Consider the following 22864-nt stretch of genomic DNA (forward strand, 5'->3'; position numbering starts at 1 on the left):
CTTTCTCTCTCTCTCTAAAAATAAATAAATATCTTTAAAAAATAAAATAAAGTTGGGAAGCCTGGGTGGCTCAGTGGTTGATGCATCTGCCTTTGGCTCAGGTCATGTCCTGCATCGGGCTCCCCACAGGGACCCTGCTTCTCCCTCTGCCTGTGTCTCTGGTTCTCTCCCTGTCTCTCATGAATAAATAAAGAAATAAAATCTTTTTAAAAAATAAAGTCTCCACTGCTTCAACAAAGTTAAAATCCGGGATCCCTGGGTGGCGCAGCGGTTTAGCGCCTGCCTTTAGCCCAGGGCGCGATCCTGGAGACCCGGGATCGAATCCCACATCAGGCTCCTGGTGCATGGGGCCTGCTTCTCCCTCTGCCTGTGTCTCTGCCTCTCTGTCTCTCTCTCTCTGTGTGTGACTATCATAAATAAATTAAAAAAAAAATTAAAAAAAAAAAACAAAGTTAAAATCCATATGTTATGCACCCTTCCTTTTTCTTTCATCAAAAGTTTCTCCCCATAATCAACATGTTCCTCAGCTCTTGATGCATTGTGATTGTTCAGTGAACTTTTCTTAAATCAATAAATATATATTAAATGAGTGCTCAGAGTGATCTGATGCCATAGAGACAAAGTACTAAGGGCCAAAATAATTACTTGCATTTCTTATGGGGAGGCATACTTAGGAAATTCGTAAAGTGATACAGGAATGGGCATAGAAAGTAGCTCTTTCATAAACTAAAAACCGCCTACTTAATTTACATTGCAGGGGTTAGAGGGAGAGATCATAGCTTCTGAATCTTGGAAAGTAATAGGGCAAAGCCACACCTCTGGCAGTGGAAAGGAAGCTGACAGTAGCTACAGAAGCAAGAAAAGTATAAAGGGTAGTGATATTCAGGACCAGTCATTTCACTCATTGCCGCCTTGAAAAACTAACTTTGACTTCCTAAGAATTGAGCTACCACTTAATTTTGAATGTTAACCAGCCCTTGTTCTTGATGCTGAACACTTTTACATAGTGTATCAAACATACTCAAGAGTCGAGAAAACGAGACGATGCAACCATACAATGGCATCTATTCAAGACTTCTGTAAATACTTGATATGGATTAAATTATTAATCATTCCCACAAACCTGCAAGTAGATACTATCATTATCCTAATTTGAAAGATAAACTGAGACACAGGATATTTTTATAGGAAATTTGCTCAAGTTTGGGCAACTATTGAGCTACCTATGAAATTTGAACTCATCCACTTAGGGTTTAGAATCCACACAATTAACCACCTGATGCCTTTCTGTCAAATGGAAGGAACACGAGCATTATGACTATTAGTTTTACTAATAATGATTGTTTTTTTCCTAATATGACACCAATTTTTTTTTTAATTCCAGTATAGTTCACATACAGTGTTACATTAGTTTGAGGTTACAATATAATGGTTCAAAATTCCATACATCACCCAGTTCTCATCAGGACAAGTGCACTCCTTCATCCGCATCACATATTTCATCCATTCCCCCCAACCAACCCGCGCCCCAGTAACCATATGCGTTCCATATGATTAAGAGTCTGAGACACACCTGAGTATCTCAGTAGGTTATGTGCCTGCCTTTGGCTCAGGTCCTGGGATTGATCCCCAGGTCAGGCTCCCTACTCAGCAGGGAGTCTGCTTTTCCCTAACCCTCTACCCCTCCCCCTCCCCCTGCTCTCTTTTTCTCTCTCTCTCAAATAAATAAATAAGTAAATAAGTAAATAAATAAATAAATAAATAAATAAATAAATAAGTATTTTTAGGAGTCTGTTCCTTGGCTTTTCTATAGTTTTTTCCCTTTGCTCCTTTAATTTTGTTTCTTAAATTCCATATATGAGTGAAATCCTTTGGTATTTGTCTTTCTCTGACTTATTTCACTTAATATACTCTCTAGCTCTATTGATATTGTTACAAATAGCAAGATTTCATCTTTTATGGCTGCATAATATTCCTCTGAGTGTGTGTGTGTGTGCGTGTGTGTGTGTGACATCTTTTGTAGACACTTGAGCTATTGTAAATAATACTGCTTTAAACATATGAGTGTATGTAGCCCTTTATTAGTATTTTTGCGTTTTGGGATAAATTCCCAGTATTGTGATTTTAGAGTTATAGTGTAGTTCTATTTTTAACTTTTTGAGGAAATTCCATACTGTTTTTCCAGAATGGCTGCATAAGTTTCCAGTGTGTATCCCTACCAACAATACAAGAGGGTTCCTTTTTCTCCATATCCTCACCAATACTTATTTCTTATGTTTTTGATTTTAGCCATTCTGACAGGTTTGAGGTGATATTTCATTGTGTTTTTGATTCACATTTCCCTGATGGTGAATGATGCTGAGCATCGTTTCTTGTGTCTGTTGGCCATCTGGATGTCTTCTTTGAAGAAATGTCTGTTAATTTTTCCTGCCCATATTTTAATTGGATTATTTGTTTTTTGGATGTTCAGTTTTATAAGTTCTTTAGATATTTTGGATACTAACTTTTTATCAGAGATATCATTTGTGATTATGTTCTCCCACTCAGTAAGTTGCCTTTTAGTTTTGGTCATTGTTTCCTTTGTTGTGAAGAAGTTTTTTATTTTGATGTAGTCCCAATAGTTTATGTTTGCTTTTGTTTCAATTGCCTAGAAAGAAGTTGCTACAGCTGATGTCAAAGAGATTACTGTCTGTTCTCCTCTAGGATTTGTTTCATGTCTCATATTTAGGTCTTTAATTCATTTTGAGTTTATTTTTGTGTATGGTGTAGTCAGTTTCTTTTCTTTCTTTCTTTTTTTTTTTTTTTCATTTGCTTCCATTTTTCCCAACATCATTTGTTGAAGAGACTATCTTTTTCCCTTTGGATATTCTTTCCTGCTTTGTCAAAGATTAATTGATCATAATAGTTGGGTTCCTTTCTGCCTTTACTATTCTGTTCCATTGATTTCTGTGTCTGTTTTTGTGCCAGTACTATGCTTTTTTGATCACTATAGCTTTGTAATATAACTTGAAGTCTGGAATTGTGGTGCCTTCAGGTTTATGTTTCTTTTTCAAAATTGCTTTGGCTATTAGGGATCTTTTGTGGTTCTGTATAAATCCTAGGATTGTTAGTTCTGGTTCTTTGAAATGTGCTATTGATATTTAGATAAGGATCGCATTAAATGTGTAGATTGCTATGGGTAGTATGGGCATTTTAACAATATTTGTTCTTTCAATCCATGAATATGGCATGTCTTTCCATTTCTTTTTGTTCTCTTCAATTTCTTTTATCAGTGTTTTAGTTTTCAGAGTGCAGGTCTTTCACTTCTTTGGTTAGGTTCGTTCCTAGGTATCTTATTATTTTTGGTGTAATTGTAAATGGTATTATTTTCTTAATTTCTCTTTCTGCTGCTTCATAATTAGTGTATAGAAATGCAATGAATTTCTCTACATTGATTTTGTATCCTGTAACCTTACTGACTCTTTTATCAGTTCTAGTAGTGTTTTGGTGGGGTATTTAGTTGTCTATATATATTACCATATCATTTGCAAATAGGGAAAGTTTACTTTTCTTACCAATTTCTTTTATTTCTTTCAGGGTCTGATTGCTGTGGCTAGGACTTCCAGTATTATGTTGAATAAAAGGGGTGAAAGTGGACATCCTTATCTTGTACCTGACTTTAGCAGGAAAGTGCTTAGTTTTTATTCATTGAGTATGATGTTCACTGTGGGCTTTTGATATATGGCCTTTATTATGTTGAGATATGTTCCCTCTAAACCTACTTTCTTGAGGGCTTCTATCATGAATGGATGATGTACTTTGTCAAATGCTTTTCCTGCATCTGTTGAAATGACCATATGGTTTTTTATCCTTTCTCTTACTGTTGTGATGTATCACATGATTTGATTTGTGAATATTGAGCCACCTTTGTATACCCAGCATAAATCCCACTTGATCATGGTGAATTATTTTCTTACATGTGTTGCTGGATTCTGTTTGCTAATATTTTGTTGAGGATTTTTGCACCTATGTTCATCAAAGATATTGGCCTGCAGTTCTCTTTTTTTGTGGTACCTTCATCCGGTTTTGGTATCAAGGTAATGCTGGCCTCATAGAATGAATTTGGAAGTTTTTCTTCCTCTTCTATTTTTTGGAATAGTTTGAGAAGAATAGGTGTTAACTCTTCTTTAAATGTTTGATAGAATTTGCCTGTGAAGCCATCTGGTCCTGGATTTTGTTCATTGAGAGTTTTTTGATTACTGACTCATCTCCTTGTCTGTAATCAATATATTCAAATTTTCTATCTCTGTTGGCTGCTGGAAATAATTATTAAACATTTAATTAAATTTATTTCCCATCACCTCATTGATACTAAATTCCTTTATATCTCCATGTTAAATTATGATATTTAAATAATGATATTGTAATATCATATGATATTTTAATAATAATTTAAATTATTAACTTAATTAAGTATGATAATTATAAATAAATGAGTATCGTAGTATAAAATAAAATTCTCCTGGGATTGTTTATGTATAATCAAGAACAATTGAAATTTTCCAACCTATTTGAAACACTGATGATTTATTTTAAGTATGGAAACATACTAAGTAAAATAAAAAATAAATAATCTTAATTTATTACATATTTTTATATGGTATCACATTTAATCTAATAAGAGCTTTAAGTAATTTGCCATCTCTCAATTATACTTCTGAAAAGGTCAATATGATACTTGCTACATTAATAAATTACATGAATTTCAATAAAAAACAATCTAGCAGTAGATTATGGTTAATTTGTCGACTTTTTCAAAATGAAATATAAATTGATTAAAAGTTTTCAAGATCAATAAAGTGTAATCCACAGAAGATATAAAATCCCTGTATAAAACACATTTTTCTAAGACAGAATATGTGAAATAAGCAAATGTGGGTAGCTGAAATATTTCCTTATTCATTATAATTATTAAAGCATATTATGTATTTTCTGATAAATGGAGACTTGCAGTCTATTGTACACAATACCCACTAAGGACAATATATTGGGAATTGGGTTGAAAAGTTGTATATGTAATATGAGTGGAAAGTGGGTAACCCCTCAATCTAATGTAATTATTGATATAGGTTATCGAGCAATTTTTATGGTCTTTTTATCACTTTAAAAACTTTTCTTTTTAAGGTGATCTCCAATTAGATATAATTATATTAGGAAATAGAACTCTCACAACATAAACACTTCATTTTAGCTTAAAGATGTAGATAACTAAAAAGAACATTGCTCTCACTCTCACAACCAGAAAAAAGTTGGGCAAACACATTTAATAACATTTCTTGACCCAACCAGTGACCTGATATCATAAATCCAACATCTAATTCAAAATCAGGAGAGAGATGGCTTCTTGCAAGTAGAAACACTTCCCAAACATGTGCTTACCTGAAATAGATGTCACTTATGTCATATTAATCAGTAGAAAGAACTAGTCATTTTTACCAAATTCCCAAAGGTCAGATATAAGCCAGGGTGACAGTATGAATATTGCTGGAAGCCACAGACAGAGGATGGGGAATTTGCAACATCTCTCAGGCTTTTCCCATAGATATTTTACTAACCATTCAGTCTCAGGAAGAATCAAGGGAAAGCTTCCATCATGAGGATGACTGCATGAGGGGAGCAACAACCACTGCAAAACTAACTAGACCCATCTCACCTCTCCTCGCTAATGAGTTTGTTTGTTTGTTTGTTTGTTTATTTATTTGGAAAAGAGAGAGCACGCACATGCCTGTGCTTGTGCATGGGTGAGTGGGGGGAGAAGGGCAGAGAGACTCCTCAAGCAGACTTCCAGATGAACTCAAGCTCCACATGGGGCTCAATCCCAGGATCCTGAGCTGAAATCAAGATTAGATGCTTAATCCACTGAGCCATCCAGGTCCTCTATAAATACAATTAACCTACAGAGGAAAAGGCAACAATCTTTATGGATTTATGACAAACAGAAAAACAGTATAGCTGAGAGAGGAGAACAGGTAAATAAAATAAACAAACAAAACATACAAACATAACACACACAACAAAATAAAAACCTCTGCTTTTGGATCAAGAATAGTAACATATGATAGGCCCAATATTGCCTCCAGATGAGGGGAGGAAATTTTTATGAGCCGTACCAGTGATACTTGGTTTTAGATTGCCTAATTAGAATTGGAGTTCTCACTAGAGACCACTCTGCTCACCCCTTACCCCACCCTCCTTGCACATACACCATTTCTCAAAAGAGCACTGAGTAAAAGTAACAGTGCAATACAACTGGCAGAGCTGCAAGAGACAAGTTCTCCCTGGGGACAAAATTCAAGGGAATATCTAAAGTCAAGAGTGAAAATAACTAAACAAATGATATAGCAGAAATTTCAAATAGCCCATACTCTAATCACAAGAATCCCTTAGGAATTTGAATCTTTTGGAACATTGAGAATAACAATTATAATAAAACGATCATACCACGTCAAATTCCTGACTAGGTGAATATAAAATCTCACACAAAAGATTAATAGAAGGAAAGATGTGCTCATTTTCTTTTTCTTTTTTTTTTTAAGGTTTTATTTGTTTATTCATGAGAATAAACACAGAGAGAGGCCAAGAGAGAGGCAGAGACACAGGTAGAGAGAGGAGAAGCAGGCTCCATGCAAAGAGCCCACTGGGGGACTCTATCCTAAGACTCTGGGATCATGTCCTGGGCTGAAGGGAGACGCTCAACCACTGAGCCACCCAGGTGTCCCAAGGTGTGCTCATTTAGAAGCTTAAACTTATTCATCGGTACATCATCTATCTTTTACACCATTTCTGGTTTGAATAAAAAATGTATGAGGTACATGAGAAGGTAAGAATAAATATTTCTGAAGACAAAATAATCACCATGGCCAGAAACAGATTTGACAGAGCTATTGAAACAATCAGACTTTTAAAGGAATTTTAGATAAGTATTACAAATTAAAGGCTCTAATGCAAAAGTTAGACAACCAAACAAATATTCAGCAGTGAGATATAAATGACAAGGAATAAGAAAACAGAATGCGAAAAATCAAAGCACAATGATGGAAATGAAGAATCCTTCAACAGACCCATTAATAGACTTGAAAGAGTTGAGGAAAATGAATCAAAAAATGTGAAGGTAGGTTTATGGACATAGTCCAAACTGAAATGAAAAAAAAGAAAGAAAGAAAGAAAGAAAGAAAGAAAGAAAGAAAGAAAGAAAGAAAGATAAATGGGATAAATGATGATGAAATCATCACGGTGCTTAATTTCTTCAAAAGATAATTGAATGATTAAAACAAAACAAGAATAATTATTGTGTCTTTACAGTGAATGTATAGGTAAAATATATGCCAAGGTATAGGAGGAAGGAATTGAAAATTATGGTTATAAGGTCTTCATACTATATGTGAAGTGGTATAATATTCTTTGAAGGGAAACTCAGATTATTTAAGCTTATATATAATAAAACTAGAGAAACTTCGAAATTTTTTAAAAGATATGAATAACTGTGGAGATAAAACCGAACAACCAAACATACTCTTAAATCCAAGGAAGGTAGAAAAAAGGATAAAAGAAGGAAAGAGCAAATGAAACACATTGAAAATCAGAATGACATATTTTAATCCAAACATATCAGCAATCACGTTAAAAAAAAGCTCTGAATCAGTTAAAATATAAGGATTGTCAGATTTAGGACTTAGATTGTGTAGATATGTAAATGAGACCTAGCTGTATCCCATCAATAAGATAAAAGATATTCTTTGGGGTGGTCTTCAGTGAATTCTTATGTCGAATTTCCTGTGTATTTCCATAGTAACACTGTGCTTCGCTTTTTGTAATATTCAGCATGTTGCAAATTACATAGAGACTCTGTTCCATTCTATATCAGAAATAATGTTTTCTTCTTTCCTAAAATAAACCCACTGCCTATCATAGAGATAAACAAGTGTCCTATTAAAAGCTCTTAGTAACTTTATACAAATCATAGTTTTACAGAAAATTCATAAAAACAATAATATAAGGAATATTTTCTAAGAGTCCTCAGAAAAAAAAAAAGAAGAAGAAGAAAGATACTAAAGGTGCATTTAACTCTTGATTGAATTCTTTTCCAAAAATAATTATTTAAAAGTAGCATAAGATGAACTATAATTTTTCATTAACGGACAAATACATGAAAAGGAAAATTATCACTATATAGAAAGTCAGAGAAAATATAATAACATTTCAGTTTTACATGAGAAAGATAATACTGGCATATCTGGAAGTTAATGTGGAGAATGCACACAATGACATTCAAAATTGTGTTCAGAATGCTGCATAATATTTGTGGAAGCAAATATGATTTCAAATAATAAGTAGAAAGAATATGTGAATGGATTTTCAGTTACTTTGGTTGATGAACTCTAAATTACATATAAAAATGGAATCAGATCAAGAACAATTACTCAAGAACTGATTTGATATTTGGCAGATACAAAGTTTATGTAATAGAACTTCATTATCCCCTCAAAATAAGCTTATTATTCTGATCTATATTTTTGTTTTATGTATTTAATTTTTAAATCATTGGCTCAGTATCATAACCCTGAAATATTTTAAATTATTAAATCTTTGTTTAATATGAATTAATATAAATTTAGCTGTTTTATATGGCATGAGGTTTAATTTTAAACACCATGGTTTTACTTTGAAGGCTTTATTATTAAAGACAATTCACTAAAATAAAATAAAATAAAATAAAATAAAATAAAATAAAAAATAAAGACAATTTACATACCATACAGCATTCAAATGAAATCACATAATGTCCCAAAATCATTAACAAAAAAATATAAATGACATAGGATAATGGGCTAACATAATTTAAAAGCACACTAATGAAGGCAAAATATAATTACCCCCCAAACAACCTGTAAAGTAAAGGTAAACATATCAAAGAGAAAAACTGTTGATGCTGTGAAGAACAAAGAGTGAACCTATGCACACATTTTCTCTGCAAATAGAAAACATGTATATACATTTTATCTGTAAACACATTTTTTCAGATAAGTACATTGGTTTCTGCACAAGAAAAATATCTGTAGTGACAACAGCATTCATATATAATGTGCAAATTGCATTAAAAAAAACTACCAAAACTCCAAAGCAAAAATACAATTCCATGTGTGACATATAGGACAAAAATCTAATCACAATAATTATGTGCCGTATCCGAGATTTATTTCATTACATGTTTAGCTATAGCAGATTTAATGGTTATGTTTTACTGGAACATGAAAGCAGAACAATTTATTCTTCTTTCTTAGGTCTACTTTGAATGGATATCCAGTCATGTATAATAAAAAGTATATAGATTAATATTTACATGTATCAAAAATATGCATCGTTTCATTTCAGAGCAATGTGCGATCTTTAAAGTGCCAGTGTTTATCCCATTATATTAATGTTCAAGCCAGGGAATGCCTCCAAATTATGCACATACCATCATCCCATTTTCTTAATCAACATTGATTGCAAAATTCTTGCTAATTGACTCAATTGTGTTATGCCTGTCTTGACTCATCCAAATCAAATAGGGTTCATTAAAATTCAAGTTTCCTGTAATAACATCAGATTATACATTAATATGATCCATTTGTTTAGAGACAAAATGGATTGAATTGCAATATTTTTTACATGCACATAAACAAATTTGGTCAATGGGTATAGACTTTTTTAGTGTAGAATAAGAGATATTAGAAATGACATTTTTATTTTATCCAGAGTTCTTGTTATTCTTAGAATAATGTCAAAAGGGAAAATACATGTGATCAACAAAGAGGAGTTGAAATTACACATTCAATTATTTTAGTAGTTAAAAGGAAAAGTCTTTTTTTATCAAAAAATGTAATTGATTTTTATTTTGATTGATTTAATGTGATTGATTTTTATTTTGAAATGACTCAGCAAATGGTTGATTAAAAAGCTAATGTATTTTTGATAACTAAAATGGAAGATAAGGCAACTTGAAAAGTCAATAATCACCCACATCCTCAATATGCTTTTAGAAAGGTTTTGTTTTGGGGCCTAGGGTGGCTCAGTGGGTTAGCATCTGCCCTTGGTTCAGGTCATGATCTGAGTTGGGTTCCCTGCTCTGTGGAGAGTCTGCTTCTCCCTCTGCGCTTACTCCCCCATTCATGCTCTTTCTCTCTCTCAAATAAATAGGATCTTAAAAAATAAAATAAAAAAGGTTTTGTTTTGGTTCATTGTTGAAATTATGATGCAGCAAAATGGACTTCTTTTGTTGTCAAATGTTATGAATTTTAACACATGATTTCATGCAGTCAGGAACATAATACTGATAGAGAAAATTTGGTGACCTCAAAAACCTCCCTGAGGCTCTCTCTTTATGGTTACACTACCCTCTGACTTCTGGAAACCACTAATCTGTTATTCTGACTACAGTTTTTTGTTTTGTTTTGTTTTTGTCTTTGTTTTCCAGAATGCCATTGATACATATAGTATGTAAACTCCTGAAAATGGTTTATTTCACTCATCAGAGTACCTCGGAGATGCACCCACATCATGGCACCTATCCTATATCAACCTGCATCCAAATTGTTGCATGTACCGATGACTGGTATTCTAGTATACGGTCGTTCCCTGATTTATTTGTCTATTTACCTACTAAAGATTTTTTCCCTTTACTTTTCTTCCAGGGATGGCAAATACATTCATAACTTCGTACAGTTTGTTTAGAATCAGTACATTATCACTTCAACTGGAATATAGGAACCTGTCACCATACAGTTCCATTTACGGTCCTCCTTTGGCTGCCGTAGTCCATTTTGGCTCTAAATATATTGAAACTCCCATGAGGCTCTGTTGTATTTGTTTTTGACTTTACACAAATGTTAAAAACTTGAGAGAAGTAGTATCTGTTATATTTATTGTATATTTACAGTTTATATTCTACTTTATTCCATATATTTACAGTTTATATTCTACTTTATTCCTGACTTTCCAAGATTCCTTCCAGTATCATTTTTCTACTGCCTGAAGAATTTCTTTTAACAATCATTTCAGAGCATTTTGCAGGCTATTTTTAGCTTTCCGTTATCTGAAAATATCTTTATTCCACCATTACCCTGAAGAATATTTTTACTCAATATAGAATTCTGGCTTGACAAGTCTTTTCTTTCCCAATTTAAGAAAATGCGGTGCCCCTTCCTCTGGCCACCATGCTTTGCGTTGAGAAATCTGTAGTCATTCAAAGTATTGTTCCCTTGCAGTTAATGAGCCATTTTTCTCTGGCTGCTTTTTGTATTTTTATTTCCTTTTAGTTCTCAGCAATGTTGATTATGCTATATCTGAACATACATTCCTTTGTGTTTATTCTGTTTGGGATTCATTCAGCTTCATGAATCCGTATGAATACTTTTATCAAGCGTAAGATTCTCAATCCATTACTTCTTCAAATATATTTTTAGCTTCATGTCCTTTATTATTTTCTTATGGAACTCCAAAGTTTTGACCTTTTGTTGTTGTCCCATAGGACCCTGAAGCTCTAGTCATTATTTTCTTTCATTCCCACCCCCCCCTTTGTCTCCCAGATGTTCAAAAGGAATAAATGCCATTGATCTATCTTGAAGTTCACCAACTTTTCTCATCTCCAATCTGGTACTGAATTTGTTCAGTGAGTTTTTCAGTTCCAGAGTTACTATTTGTTTCTTCTTTATATCATATAGATTCTCTGTACTTGACATTTTAACACTTGTTTCAAAAGTGTTTGACCACAATTTTTATTGCTGCTTCTTCCAACATCTCTCGGTCATCTTTTGCTTTTTTTTTTTTCCAAGCTAGATGAAATAAACATCATGGTTGGTTGTACCCTGGGTAATTCTGGATTGATTGTAAGGAATTTTGATTTCTGAGGAATTTTTGGAGTAATTTTGAGTAAATTTGGACAATCTTGGAGATTTTGAATGTGATGTCTGAGGGTCTTGTTTAAATTCTATGAAAAAAAATAAAAAAAAAATAAAAAAATAAAATAAATTCTATGAGAAATGCCAAAAGTTATGTTTTAAGTATGAAACCCACCAGATTCTGTTCCAAGCTGCAAGGATTAGCCTGCATTCTCTGCACTGGGCTCCCAACACCTGTCCGGTTTTCAAATCTTTGGAGGTGCTATCCAGTTCTGGGCCATGGATGCCCCACAGGGTTTGGCAAAGGACTTGGGCAGAGGTCTGTTCTTTCCATTCTTAAAGCCTTTTACATGCTAATTAGGATTAGATGCTTCCCTGTGGAAGCCACAGGTGGTAAGTAAGACCCTACTTTATGGGGTTGATTGTCCAGCCTTTCTCTCTAAAATCTCCCCAGCATTCATCTCTTTTTCCTTTGTGTCCCTTGTCCCCACTGCCTTGTAAAAGACAGAAAGCAACTACTTTTGCTATTGAACCATCCAGGACCAAGAGGTGGTAGGATACAGAAACAGAGACAGTAGACAGTTGGGCTTCAACCCCACCCTGTGAATCTGTAGCTCCCAAGGGAGGAGAGAGAGGAGGGAGGGGGGCAGTCTCATGGCCTAGACTCAGGCTCCTGCAGGCCACCAGCATTGCACCTGCTGCCACCACCACCCCCCTGCCTCTCCAGGGCTACCTACCATCTGTAGTGTGTGCGAGAGAGAGAGAAAAGAGGGAAAAAAGTGTTATTTCCTCTCTGTGAACTTTATAATTCACTTTTTACTTCTCAGGCTAGAACTGAACAGCTTTACCTGAACTGCTTTGTTTGTCGTTGTTGCTGGTTCTGCCTTACTGTGCCCGGTCTGGGTTCCCAGCCGAGTTCAGCTCAGGCCAGGAGGCGCCGAGGGACACAAAGATGGCCAACTGGCCCCCAGTCTGCAAGCACCTGGATTAACGGTGCTGTAGTTCAATCTGCCTGTTGCTGTCCACATTTCGGAGTTCTCAAACAGCTGGGCCGAGCATTGTCAAGGTTACCGTCGTGTTCTGTGGGAGATAAAGGAGTGTGCTTAGTTCATCTTACCCCAAACTGGAAATTCCTCAGTTATATATATATTTTTTCATATATTGTTTTTCAAATAACAAATGTATCATTTTTTATAGCTGGAAACATGGGCACAAAAAGCCTTAGTTTTTAAAGACCAGCTAAATCTGTATACTGTAATGTAATGCTGGAGGCTCTGATACATGTGCAACTGGTAAGTGTTTTAGGTAATGTTATAGGATTTTGTTTTTTTACATTAAATCTTGGCAGAAAATGCAGCATTGATTTTCTCCGTATGTTAATACTATCTATATTGAAACATTTGTATTGTATTTTCACTGACACATGTGGAATATAAATAGATAGTAAGACACACTTTTATTCCAGCCTTAAAGATAAAGATTTTAAAGGTTTATACATATAGAAAATAGCTTACATAAGCCACAGCTTTCTCTAAACAACACATACCTTAAAGAAAGAACTATATACATTTATGTAAATAATACTTTGTTATACCTCCAGGCCATGTTAATTTGCCTAATACCAGGTCGGGTTAATAGCAATTAATGCCTCCTATCCCTTTTTCAAGATATTAACTTATAATTTTACCATAACAAAACACGTAATTCCATATTAGCTTGAAATATTGAAACTGAACTAAAAGTATGACTTCAAAGTGTCACGATTGAAACCAAATCTTATCTGCGGTAGTGACAAAGCATTTAAATCTAGTGTCTGTGTGTGCTACGTATGAGCCAAAGTACTCTATCTTGATATATATGTACTTCATCAGATGATGGTTTGCTGTTTGATATCATCAAATATTCAGTGATAAAACATGTTTGTTCTTCTATGAGTATCATGTATAATATTTTTGCAGGTAGTGCAATTGTCAGTTCTTTTAGAGATTCTAAATATTCATAAACACCATTATGCAAGAATATAAAAACCCTAAGGTAAAAGAAAAATAGAAGTATTTTAGGATGACAATGAGGATCACATCTTTTATATTTTCAGGCTGTACATAATCATTTTTAAAATCATTATGAGAAGGTTTCAAGTCTATAAATGATCTTGTACTTAACTGGTGCTATTTTTTTTAGCTAAGAAAAGACTGTTTGTAGCCTAGGAACTAAAGGAGCTTTCATAACTGATACTGAGCCTGTGCGGCTTTATCATTTTTGGCAAGGATTGGTGTTTCATCATTTAGACACATCAGGTACTTACATTGCCACTATCACATAATTTAAATTGGCATTGCTTAGAATGATGAAAAAAAGACAAAGTACCAATCAGAAACTGAATTTTAGTAGCGGAAACAATTCATCCATGTATTATTGGATTAATGGAAGCTGAGACAACAATTTAGGAATGTTATGTTCATCTTTTTCTTTCTTGGTTGACTAATGTTGACAATTGAATGTTTAGGTCTTTCATATCCACAGAATGTTCCCTGTGGTCTTTTCTCAAATATTCTAGTTGACTGCGTTTTTTAAATTCTGTGGATATAAAATTATTTCAAAACTAAATATTGAATTTGGATACATATTTTTCCTTGTGCAAATACAGCGCATGAGTATATTCTTGATTTTTTAATGAGAAAATGTGATATTTTGTATTTTACTGTGTTTTATGATCTTAGTATCCAGAAACATTCCTCTATAGTCAGATCAAATGTGGATGTATCAAGCAAGTCTGTTTTCTGTAATTACACAGCTCGGGATTAGAAGTTGTAGTTTTTTTGTTTGTTTAAAGATTTTATTTTTATTTATTAATGAGAGACACACAGAGAAAGAGATAGAGGCAGAGACACAGGCAGAGGGAGAAGCAGGCTCCATGCAGGGAGCCCGAGTGGAACTTGATCCCAGGTCTCCAGGATCAGGCCCTGGGCTGAAGGCGGCACTAAACTGCTGAGCCACCCGGGCTGCCCTAGAAGTTGTAGTTTTTAAAGCTCACTTATGTCACCCTACTTTAGAAAATTGTTCTCAAGGATGGACTTCCTTTTAAGGCCCTGCTTCATCAGTCAGTGGCTCATTTTTTTTTTCCTTAGTATCTTCCATAAATACATCCCTTTTAAACACACACACACACTACACATACACATACACATACATACACATTTTTGTTGCATTACTCTCTATATATAGGTAAATATTATTGAATGATATAAATGAAAAACAAGAATACTGACCTGCTGCCTCCCACCAGTCCTAACCTTCAATCCTATAGTCCCAACAGCAGGCAAACACATGTTTTCTGCAATTAGGTCTCCTACCAGTTTTAGTATACTTCACAATATTTTCTCAATTTTAGATATTACCTATTCATTTCCTTTTGTGACAAATAGGATTGAATATCTTTACACCATCGCTGTACTCCTTAGTTTTGGGGAGAAGAAACCCACTCCCTCTTCTTGGAGAGGAGGATACAAAACACAGCTGCACTTCTTCCTTGATGAATAATTCCAGAATATAGAATCTACTTTCCCCTGAGCCTTATGTTTTCAAAGATGAACAGCTGTGTTGAAGTTTCTTGTTATTGGATTAATTTATTCCGACTAAATCCTGGAGGTGGTACCTGGACCTATAACAATTGTTACTTGAAACTACTCTATTCTTAGTCTCAGCCTCAGTTTGAGTCTCAATTACCAAGCCAAGGACCAGAAGTTAAAGTCTATCACAATATCTTTATCAATAGCTTTACCACAAATTTCCAATTAATAATTATATCGTTTTGACTTTGAATTTATTAGTCAATGTCATGCCAAACATTGTCCAATGGTAAAAATTCCATATTGCTATTATTTACCATCCCCCCTTTTTTTCTTTTTTAAAATTTCACCTTGTTGTTTCTAAGAACACTTAGCATGAGGTCTACCCTCTTAAAAGATTTTTAAGTGTACAATACAGTATTATCTATCAGTACAGTGTTGTACACAGATTTCTATTAAATTTTCTTACTTGCATGTGTTGTTAACCACATAGCTTTATCTTTTTTTCAAAACCCCTTTCCTGCTTTATAACTGCTTTTCTTTGAAAACATTTTTGTTCCTCCAAGTCTAGTAGCTTTTTGAGGATGTTTAGGATGGCTCCAGAATTTCCTGGTTTCTGTTCTCTTCTTCTGCACTTTGGTTGTTGTTATTGGTGATGGTGCTCATGGGGATGTTGATGTTCTTGATGCAAGAGTACCTTTTGTATGGGCTTCCCAAAGAAAACATGGGAAACATAATTTCCGTTGCCTTTTTGTCTGGAAGTGTTTTTATTCTGTTATCAAAAATAATGGATAATCCAGTTGAGTACTGAATTCTGGAATAATTCTGGACTAATGTGTTCTCAGAAATTTAAAAAGAACATTGTCTTCTAGCATTCATAATTGATTTTGAAATATCTGTTGCTACTCTGATTCTTATTCGTCTTATATGAGAGCATGCCACCCAATACCCACACACAGAATATCGTTGGACTTTTCTATTTTTGACTTGAAATTCCAGGTTGTGTCATCTTGGTGAGAGATTTTGTCCAGTCACAATGCTGAGATCTTAGTGGGCTTCTTTAAATTTTAATATCTTTCAGTTCTTCAAAGTTTCATTTTATTATTTCTTTAATATTTTCCTTTGTTTTCAGTTTCCTTATCTAATGTCTCCAGAAATGATTCTGTAATTTTCTTATACTTTGTCTAAAAATTACTTTTGTTGCCATGATTTCTACTGACCAAAACTAATGAGTGTTTCTTGAGGGTTTCCTATCTACTTTTTTAGAGCCTTTAAATTAATTCTTTAAAACACCCACTTCTTTTATTTCATGAATGCAATACAGTCTCTTACTACCCTAAGTATTTTGCTATTTTTTTTAATTTTGGAAATATGGGGTTTTCTTTTCTTTTTTTTAATTTCTTCATCTTTATTTTTAAAACTACTTGACTAGAGTATTACTGACATACAAAAGCTATCCATATTTGATTGGAGAAGTTTTCCTTTACTGTTTACAGTGTTTCTGGTTTTTTAAAAAATCTTCTTATCCCACTTTTTTCTTTGTTGATTTATTTATTGTTTTTATGTTTGTTTCTATGTGTTTTGGAGTTGAGGTTATAGTTAATGCTATATAAGCTAATATCTAATGATGATTTGAGTATAGTTTCATACTTAGTAGTGAGAAATAAGAACATGTATGAATCTGAAAATAAAACATGAATGGGTTCTATTTTTCCAGTAAAACCTCTCATCCACTTTGTTAACAAAAAGAGTCTAATTTTTTAAAGTAGTCATCTGAAAGAATATCTTTTGAATGTCTAAAAGGGCCTTGAGATATTGGCATTTGAAGAGCTCTCCTCAAATGGATAAATCTCCATCTAACCACAAAACCACATGTTCTTCCATATAAGCCCTATCCATGGTTTCAGAGCCTCTTATTAGTAAAATAATAGCAACATTCTTGGATATATCTCAAGTGTCATGGGAGTACAGGAAATAGCTGACATTTTAGCTTATTAAAACTGGGATTACTTAAGAAGGAAGAGATACTTGCTATGCCCATGAAGAATTAACATTTCAGAAACAGTTCACTGGGAAAATATTTTCAAAGTAGAATGTTGTATGTACAAGAGTAAAAAAGTTCAAGAAATATTTAGAGTACGTGGATTTTTTTTGTGTATAGATGTAATTTCATTGGGCAAATGCCTATGACTTGAATAGTTCAGTCTTATCCACATGTTTGTGTTTAACTGTATAAGAAATTCAAATTATTTTCCAAATGGTAGTATCATTTTACATTTCCATCAGCAGTGTCTGAGTGTTGTGGTTATTCCACACTGTGTCCAAAACTTAGCACTGTGGTTTTTTGTTTGTTTGTTTGTTTTTTGTTTTGTTTTGTTTTGTTTTGTTTTTTGCTAGTCAAGTAAGTGTGGAGAGATATTTCATGAGATATTAAGTTTTTTAATTTGTACTTTCTGATGCTTTATTATGTTGAGTATGTTTTTACTTAGTAATTGGTCATTCACTTATCTTCTTTTGTAAAATACCATTTCAAATATTTTGCCAAATTTGACTGAAATTTTTTCTTATTGTGAATGCTTAAGTTTACTCTACTTTTGACATACATACATATCAAAATGTTTATATATTAATATAACCAATATAACATAATATTTCCCTACAGTTTGAGATTTAATTTTAATTTTGCTAAATATGTTGTTCAATGAACAGGTGCATTTATTTTGATTGAGTTTAATTTATAACACATATTTCTCAATGTTTATGTCATGCCTATTCAAGATCTCAAAATGTTCTGCTATATTTGTCTTGTAAGTTTCATTCTAGAAATTTTATAGTTCTAATTTTTATGTCCCCAAAGTGCATGGGGCTAACACTGAATATAAAGAAGTAACCAATCAAGTTCTGGGTCAGGTCAGCAGTATGGTATGGAGACATGGGAGTGTTGTTGGGCTATAGAGTAAAGAAAACTTCTAAGTGGCATGAATACCTGGCTACTGAGCTTTAATGTATAGAATGGTTAAAAATTCTAAAAGATGGGTTATAAATGCTTGAAGAGTTCTTGAGAGAATAATTAGTTAGAACAGAAAGTCTTAAAAAAAGAACAGAAAGTCTTAATCTTCCTCAATATATTTGGAGCTAGTGGTGAAATAATTGTAAGGAACTTTTCTATACCCAGTTCTACCAAGGCTCCATCCAGCTCAACTATAATAAGACTAACTCAGTACTCCATTCAAGCATAGATGGAGTGATGAAAGGAGTGGCTATACATTCCTCTGGTAGCAGATATTACTATCTTTAGTCCTTTCTTTTCCCCACCCCCACACAATTGTAGAAATATAACTTCAAAAAATTAACAGGCATATGAAAAAGCAAAACAAATAAACAACAACAACAACAAAAAAAAAACATGTGACCCACAATCAAAAGAACATGCAGGTCAGTAGAAATAAATCTACAAAGGGATCAGCCTTTACAGAGGGTTTGGAAATAGCATATAAGTTCTTTAAAATAGCTTTGATAAGTGTTAGGAGTTCTAGAGGAAAATATGGACAAAATTTAAGAACATGAGGGAATCAGCAGTGAAATAAAAGCTTCAATTGTACTCAATTTAAATAAGAGAACTGAAAAAAATACAATAACCAAAATGAATTCACCTATGGGCTTAACCAAAACTTAAGCACAGCAAAAGAATAAAATAATGTATTTGAAGAGAGGTCAATATAAACAATCCAAGTCATAACACAAAGAGAAAAAAAATCTTAGAAAAATACTTATAGCTTGAGAAACAATGGCAACAATCCTAACATGGATATGAGTTTATTCTGAGAAGAAAAGGAGAGAAAGAATGAGAAAGAGAAAATATTTGAAAGGCACAGTCCCAGGTTTTTTTCAAAAGACATAAATCCAACGATGCAGAAAACTCACTAAGCTCAGAGAATGGGTAAATAAAAGAAAGAACCTCTTACACATAATATAGTCGAATTGCTGAAAAGGAAAATAAGTAGTAAATGCTGAAGCTGCCAGACAATAAAAGACACATTCCATAAAGGGGAAAACCCATCCAAAGGCCATGTAAACTTCAAATCATAGCTATTTTTATAAACTCATCAGAGAGTTTAGGACCCAATGTTATTTAAATATACTAATGAGAGGGAGGGAGGGAGATTGAAAAAGGTCTGGGAGGCAAAGTCTCTTCAAATACTGGGAGCAGGGGAATGCAGAGCTATAAAAGTCACTCTAAATTTCCACTTACTGAAGTTTGAGGCAGGAAATTTGATATCTCACCAACAAAATGCCTTAGTAGGCAAGAAAGCTAAGAGACAACCTTTCGAGACAATCTGGAAATTATTGAGCATATTACCACATAGAGAATTAAGATAAGAGTGAAAAATAAGAGAACTTCCCAAAGATTCAATCTGCCAAACAGATGAGCTATGATGGGGGAGGGGGGAGGGAAGCCTCTCTTACCCTTAGAACCCATGAAAAAATCCTGACTTTGCTCTAAAAAAGTTTACAGCCAGTGATAAACTGAATCAAAATAAAGTTGTAATGAAGACCTGACCCAGATGAACCAAAGATCAGGCTGACATGATTTCCACTCTAATGACCTAACAGCAAAAGGGACTTGTGTAGAAAAATAGCATTGCTTCATCTTTCATTGCTCTTCTGTACCTGGTGTGGATTTATAGATAAAGAGACATATAAAAAAGCAAGGAAACAAAAACTGTGGTCAAGAGATGCAAAATATTAATAGAAGAAGACTCTGAAGTGGTTAAGACTTATTGGACAATGATCTGAACATAACTGATAAAATGCCTAGGGCAAAAAGTAGACAACATGCTTTGGCAAGTGATATTTTAGTAGATATATGGAAACCATAGAAAAGGAAAAGTGGAAAGTCTAGAAATGAAAAACATAGTATCAGAAATAAATAATTTAATAAGTGAGATTAAGAGCAAGGGAAATCATCAGTGATAGTTTCATGACAATTGCCACATTTCAGCCTCCTTTCTTTAAAGTTTTACATGATATTTCAGGAGCACAGTGGAGTCTACTCAATCTTTATTTGATTTGAGTATTCTATAGAATTAAAAAAAAGTTATTTAAGCACATTTTGCAATTTTATGGATGATTGGCTTTTTGCAGATTGTAATAATATAAATAAATGAATCCATGTATGAGTAGAAGTGTAGAAGTGAAGGGGATTCAGGGCAGTTTCTGAATTCATCTTTATGCTTCTGAAAAAAAGAAAAATATCAAATTAATTTCAACTTTGAATGTTTTCATGAAATAGATTCCATGAAATGGCCTGGTTCATAAAGTAAAAGGAAATAACACACACACACACACACACATGTTTGAGAAACCCAGAAAAGCTATAAATTTGTGAAACATTTGACAAAGCAGTCTGTTGAGCCAAGGTGGCAAGTCAAAGTATGTGGAACAAACTGCAAGTGAAATGATGAGATAGAAAGGTGGAAGACTGAAGACTCTGGATCTCAACCTTTAAAACCATGTATGATCATTCTTAGCTAAGAAGGAATGAGCATTTATTACTTAAGTCCACATGATTAAGTAGAATTAAATCTACCTTTAACCGGTTATAATTTGGTTAATTGATTTTAACTAATTTCCCATTACTTATAATCAAACCATATAGACTCAGATAGTCACTCCTTTCAAAATTTCCTTTTTTTGTTTTCCTTGCCTCAAGAGATAGACCTAGAAAGAAATTTCTGCAGCCAGTGTCAAAGAGGTTTCTGCCTGGGTTCTCTAGGATTTTTATGATTTCAAGTCTCACTTTTAGGTCTTTAATCTATTTTGAATTTATATTTATGTTTGATGTAAGAAATTGGTCTAGTTTTATTCTCTTGCATGTTGCTATTCATCAAGATAAAAAGTTATTGCACAATGAAGGAAACAATCAACTAAACTACTAAAAGGCAACCTACTGAATGGGAAAAGATATTTGCAAATGACATATCTGATAAAATCAAAATCAATGAAGAACTTATGAAACTCAACACCCAAAAATGAATAATCTAATTTAAAAATGGGCAGAAGACATGAATAGACATTTTACCAAAGAAGACATACAAATGGCCAACAGACACATGAAAAGATGCTCAACATCACTGATCATCAGGCAAATACAAACCAAAACTCTAATGAGATAGCACCTCACACCTATCAGAATGGCTAAAATCAAAAACAGAGGAAACAACAAGTGTTGGTGAGGATGTAGAGAAAAAGGAACCCTCGAGTACTTTTGGTGGGAATGCAAACTGGTGCAGCCAGTGTGGAAAACAATATGGGGATTTCTCGAAAAGTTAAAAATAAAGCTATCCTGGAATCCAGCAATTGAACTACTAGGTATTTACTCAAAGAATACAAAAATACTAATTTAAAGGGATCCACACACATCGAAGTTTACAGCAGCATTATCTATAATAGCCAAATTATGGAAAGAACCCAAGTGCCCATCGACTGATAAATGGATAAAGAAAATATGATACACACACACACACACACACACAATGGAGTATTACTCAGCCATAAAAAGAAAATATAATCTTGCCATTTGCAATGACATGGATGGAGCTAGAGAGTATTACGCTAAGTGAGTTAAGTCAATCAGAGAAAAACAAATAGCATAAGATTTCACTCCTATGTAGAATTTAGGCAATAAAACAAATGAGCAAAGAGGGGAAAGAAAACCAACAGAGAGACAAAGCAAGAAATGATAGAAAACCAACTGATGGTAACTAGTGTCAAGGGAGTAGGGGATGGGTAAAATACAAGATGAAGATTAAAGGAGGGCACTTGTGATGAGCATCAGGTTATATGGAAGCATTAAATAAGTATATTGTACACCTGAAACTAACGTTATAGTGTATCAACTAACTGGTATTTTTTAAAAATTAAAAAGAAATAGATGATAGACAGAGAGATAGAGAGAAAAATAGATGGAATGGGGGAATCATAGCACCTGAGCTAGAGTGCTTTCAACAAAATGAGTAGATATTAGGTTGATACCTGATTGTATCTCGTGAGTCTTGCTTCTCCAGTATATCGGTTAGACTATGACAAAAAAATCATTTAACAATTGTACAAATAGAATTTCCTTTCAAATTATGGTGATGTATTATAGGCATGCTTTTTATATGTATTTCTTAAGTTTTTAGCCATTTGTTGTAGATAACTATTTTAGAAAATTTACATATTATGCTTTTTCTCCTATAATTTAGTTAGCTGCCAAATATTAATTTACAAATAATTAAATTAACTACCAAAGTGATAATACCCAGGTCTTACATAGCCTAGGGAAAGATTTCTGACTGTGCAATCCCTACAAAGAGCTGCATAAAATGCATTGTG

General features: G+C 33.6%; 1 long non-coding RNA gene across 2 annotated transcripts in view; it reads right to left on the minus strand.

Moving 5' to 3' along the window:
- Positions 1-9929: 9929 nt before the first annotated feature.
- Positions 9930-22864, minus strand: part of LOC144304658 (uncharacterized) — a 37903-nt gene continuing 24968 nt past the window's right edge. For both annotated transcript variants that reach the window (XR_013371584.1, XR_013371585.1), the window contains 2 exons: positions 12767-12998; positions 9930-12007 (listed from right to left, as the gene is read on the minus strand). This is a non-coding gene — a long non-coding RNA (uncharacterized LOC144304658). The remainder of the gene's footprint in view (positions 12008-12766; positions 12999-22864) is intronic.

This window comes from Canis aureus, chromosome 34 (genome assembly GCF_053574225.1).
Source record: "Canis aureus isolate CA01 chromosome 34, VMU_Caureus_v.1.0, whole genome shotgun sequence".
In the NCBI taxonomy this organism is placed as follows: Eukaryota; Metazoa; Chordata; class Mammalia; order Carnivora; family Canidae; genus Canis; species Canis aureus.